This window comes from Cebus imitator, unplaced genomic scaffold (assembly GCF_001604975.1).
Source record: "Cebus imitator isolate Cc_AM_T3 unplaced genomic scaffold, Cebus_imitator-1.0 Scaffold45, whole genome shotgun sequence".
Classification (NCBI taxonomy): domain Eukaryota; kingdom Metazoa; phylum Chordata; class Mammalia; order Primates; family Cebidae; genus Cebus; species Cebus imitator.
In genome coordinates, this window is record NW_016107360.1 from 8,005,359 (window position 1) to 8,010,371 (window position 5,013).

A 5,013-nucleotide genomic window follows, 5' to 3' on the forward strand; every position below is an offset into this window, starting at 1 on the left:
TAAACAGAGAGCTACTTTGTTCATTCAGAATAAACTTCGTTCCTTTCTAATGATGCCCCAGTCTTCTAGCATAGTACTTTTTAAGTGTTAAGATACCTGAGAAGATAAATTTTGATTCAGAAAGTTGTTTGGAGGAAAGAGGCATAGAATATTTAATTCAAGCTCTGGTAAAGGCCAGTGAGATATTCCTACACCATAATAAAGACAAATTCACTATTGATTAGGTTACTTCTGTCTCCCAGAATTATTATCTTACTCCTGTGTTTCTTCCTGCCCAGCCATGTACGGCTAGTAGCTCAAGGTGGGGAGAAGATAGAATCTGGAAAGAATCCCAGAAGTGCTAGACATTAAGTTAAGATCATTTTGCTGATATACTCAGGGTGAACTGTTTAAAGAACTATTATGCTCTATTCCACTAACTCCCTTAGGTGGAATGTGGTTTGGGTTCCTAAGCTGTGGAAGGACTTTGGAATAGTCAAGGAACTCTAACAATTGCTAAATGTCCCTGACAGACTAGAGAGAAGGAAGGTTTTACTATAGAATTACAACTCGTTTTTGTTTAAGACAATGTCTTGCTCTGTTACCCAGGCGGGTGTGCAGTGGTGCCATCTTGGCTCACTGCAGCCTCAAACTCCAGGGCTCAAGCAATCCTCCCACCTCAGCGTCCTGAGTAGCTGGGACTACAGGTACATACCACCACACCTGGGTAATTTTTATATTTTTTGTAGAGATGGGGTTTTGCCATGTTTCCCAGGCTTGTCTTGAACTCCAGGGCTCAAGCAATCTGCCCACCTTGACCTTCCAAAGTGCTGGGATTACAGGCCTGAGCTACCATGCCTGGCCTACTATAGAACTGTTGTTACATTCTTTGGAACCCTCTACTAAGTAGAGGTGGCTCAGGATATTTATCCTGTGGCTCTCAAAAACATGTTTTTCTAGGTTGGGCTTAAAGACGATGCGTCTGTAAACCATCAGAGATTCATGACATTTGGGTTGAAAAGACTGTAGTGGGATAGTGTTTATGTGCCCAATAACCTTGTCAGCCTTAAGTCCTCCAAGACGCTGGCCATAAATGCTTGAAGAAGTGAAGGCAATATATAATCCAAATAACAGTTCTATGTGTTCACACTGATCAAGCCTTGTCTGGAAGGTTTTACTTGGTTCCTTCTGGAATAAAGGTAAACTTTAGGCACACTGGAGCTCTTATTTAATAAAGATCGTCTCGTTCCAGGGAGCTGGTTCAGAAGGCCAGAGACCAGTGGCATCCAATAACTCATGGGTGGACCGTTTGAGACTTCTGCCGTGGCCATAGAAACAAAGTTTACCTTCTCTCGTTCTCATGAAGAACCGTGGGGCTATCTCTGGGATTTCGAAGGACTTTTTATCTGCTGTCTAGAGGGGAGAGACAATATAAAGTGCCACGTTCTAAAAGAGAGAGTTTAGAGAAAGAACTGTTGTTGGAAAGTGGGAATCAAGGAAGGCCTCAAAGAAGACAGGATGCTTGTGCTGAATTTTAAAGTTGAGGAGGAGCTTGCATAGTGGACAAGTGTTATAGCCTACATAACCAAAGATCCAGAAATCCAAAGTCATCTGAACCTTATTCAAAAAGTTTCACATTATACTATTAGCAATTTCAGTATGTTTTGAAAGGGCCTAATACTGCAGGGCTGGGAAAGAGAGTAACTCTCCTGAGTGTTGAGGACAGGGGTTTGATAAATAGAATGGGATGAAGGAGGGCTGATGCTGCATCTGCCATTTTGTGATAATGAAGGAAAGGCAGAGGACACTGCAGAGATGTCAACCCCAATGTCTTCCAGCTGCTGAACCAGCCACATTTTGTTTAGGACACTTGAGTTTTCTGTTATTTTTATAAAATGAATTCCTAATTAGGAAGAATTCAGTACGGTAAGTGGAGTGCTAAGGGTAAGATACTCTGAAATATGAAACTGGATGACTAGAGGGGTTGTAATCACAGGGTGTGATGATCTAAAATTTTTAGAGATAGTGGAAAAATTGGTCAAATTATTATCTACACCTCTTGGGACCAAGACTATGTAATAACAGCATGGCTATAGTTTTAGGGAAAATGTTTGGAAACATCTCAGGTTTTCAATGTGTGTTACCTTTACTTGCTGTTGAAGAGACAGGAAGAAATAATCAAAATAAAGTTGGTGACATTTTGTTAATATGAAGTAAAATAGACTTCAAAATTTGTGCCCCATTGAGTTCCACCTTCCATCACACCCTCTTCAAAGACATCTTTATCATCCTGCAAGAAACAAGCAGCATCCATGGCCGTCATCATCCCAGATCCTGCCCTTAAGGAGGGGTTGAGTGGCAATGCCCTCAGCAGCCCCAGTACACCTGAGCCTGTGGTGGGCACCCATGACAACAAACTAGATGTCGACTACATCAAGAGGTACCTGGACGATTTGACTCCACTGCAGGGGAGCTGCCTCATTAGACTTTGCCGGTGGCTCCAGGAGACCCACAAGGGCAAAATTCCAAAAGATGAGCATATTCTTCAGTTCTTACCTGGGTGAGATTTTAATATTGACAAGGCCAGAGAGATCATGTGTCAATCTTTGACATGGAGGAAGGAGCACCAGGTAGACTGCATTCTTGACACCTGGACCCCTCCACAGGTCCTTCAGGATTTCTACATGGGAGGCTGGCATCATCACGATAAAGATGGGTAGCCCCTCTATGTGCTCAGGCTGGGGCAGATGGACAGCAAAGGCTTGGTGAGAGCACTCAGGGAGGAAGCCTTGCTGAGATACATTCTCTCCATAAATGAAGAAGGGCTAAGGTGATATGAGGAGAATACAAAAGTCTTTGGTCGGCTTATCAGTTCATGGACCTGCCTGGTGGACTTTGAAGGGCTGAACATGCGCCACTTGTGGAGACCCAGTGTCAAAGCGCTGCTGCAGATCACTGAGGTGGTGGAAGCCAATTACCCTGAGACACTGGGCCGCCTTCTCATCCTGCAGGCGCCCAGGGTGTTTCCTGTGCTCTGGATGCTGGTTAGTCCATTCATTGATGACAACACCAGAAGGAAATTCCTCCTTTATACAGGAAATGACTACCAGGGTCCTGGAGGCCTGCTGGATTACACTGACAAAAAGATTATTCCAGATTTCCTGAGTGGGGAGTGCATGTGTGAAGTGCCAGAGGGTGAATTCGTCCTCAGATTTCTGTACTGCACTGCAGAGGAGCTCGAGGATGAAGACCACAAGCTCTGGACTGAGAGCATTTACCAGTCTGTAAGCATCTTCAAAGGAGGCCCCCAAGAGATTTTCATTCGGATTGTGGACGCCTCTTCAGTCATCATTTGGGATTTTGATGTGTGCAAAGGGACAAGAGGTCACCACAGCCATCCCAAAAGGACTCCCTGGGGGCCCACAGCATCACCTCTCCAGGTGGGATCAATGTGCAGCTCATAGACAAAGTCTGGCAGCTGGGCTGCTATTACAGCATGATGATTGCCTCTGATCTGCAAAGAAGGAGAAAGCGCGCAGGGCTTCCCCAGTGACCAGGTGGCCGGGCTTCTACAGCCTGTAGTGAAATGCCACAGCATGCCCACATGCGCTGCCAGCAGCCTGCCCCGGGTGGACAACGTGCTCGCATCCCTGCAGGCCTCTTTGCACAAATGTAAAGTGATGTACTACACGAGGTGATCGGCCCCGAGGATTTCAGAGGTTCCATGACAAGCCTGGAGTCCAGCCACAGTGGCTTCTCACAGGTGAGTGCCACCACCACCTCCTCCAGCCAGTCCCACTCCAGCTCCATGATCTCCAGGTAGTGCCAACGCTGTCTGTGCCTAGTGTGCAGAGGGGATGGCCACCCCTCTTCGGACAGCCAGCTGCACCCATCTGCCCAGCGGTGACACTGTACAGACTCCTCTCACCTCTAGATAGCAAATAGCTCTCCAGATGGTAAACATAGTCGTTTGATCCCAAAACTATCTTGGCAGGTAGTTTTAACTCTGATCCTAACTTAACTCAATAGCCATAGATTTTGGATAAGTTGTGCACAAAAACCTGATTTTTATATCTATTAACCTTGTTAAACTCTTTTATTGTTAAAATTTATCTGTAGATTGTTTTGGATGTGACACATACATATTTTTTTTTTTTTTTGAGACAAAATTCTGCTCTTGTTGCCTAGGCTGGGGTGCAGTGGCACGATATCAGCTCACTGCAACCTCTGCCTTCAGGGTTCAAGCAATTCTTGTGTGCCACTTGGGAAAGAATACACCAACACATTTGCATTTTTTTTTTTTTTCTTCTTTAAAGGAGATGACAAATACCCAGTTTACCAGCTTTACTTTTTGGAACCTAAGCTTAACATTACATATTTAAATAATTGTCAAAAAGTTGCTAAGTTGCCAGCATTCATGCACAACTAGAAAACACCCTTAATTTATATTAAACCAGAAACCTATTACCATTAATGCATTAATATCTTTCACTACTAAGTACTGAAAAACATTGAAATTGTTTCTGTAGAAGATCCGTCCTGGCAATGTTAACTTCACAGTAGGCCGACACTATGTGGCTTACATTTCAGACACAATGGAAAAGCAGATCCATGCCAGTATTAGTGGACTTTTATCTAGGTGCCACTTCAGTGCCAGTTTCTGATATACCTTTTTAAGATCCTTGGATGAGGCATGCCTCTGCTCACCTAGAACTTCATAGTAATCTACCGTGTTTTAAGAGATTGTTGGAGGTTCAAGGACAGAGGTGGCCGGTGGCAGGACACAGGGGAGGTGGGGTGGTGGCCCGAATCTCCTCATGGCTCCAGCACTACTGTGCTGGTGGTGGCAGTTCCTCACGCTTTCCTTTCTCTCTGATTTCAATTTTTAAAAATTTATTGAGCTGGGCATGGTGGCTTATGCCTGTAATCCCAGCACTTGGGAGGCCGAGGCAGGTAGATCACCTGAGGTCAGGAGTTCGAAACTAGCCTGGTCAACATGGTGAAACCCTGTCTCTACTAAAAGTACAAAATTAG

At 44.7% G+C, this 5,013-nt stretch overlaps 1 pseudogene across 1 annotated transcript; it reads left to right on the plus strand.

Annotated features, from left to right (window-relative positions):
- Positions 1–866: 866 nt before the first annotated feature.
- LOC108303224 lies at positions 867–4,917 on the plus strand (annotated as a pseudogene). The gene has a single exon (XR_001824741.2). The product of XR_001824741.2 is annotated as an SEC14-like protein 1 (transcript).
- The last annotated feature ends 96 nt before the right edge of the window (positions 4,918–5,013 follow it).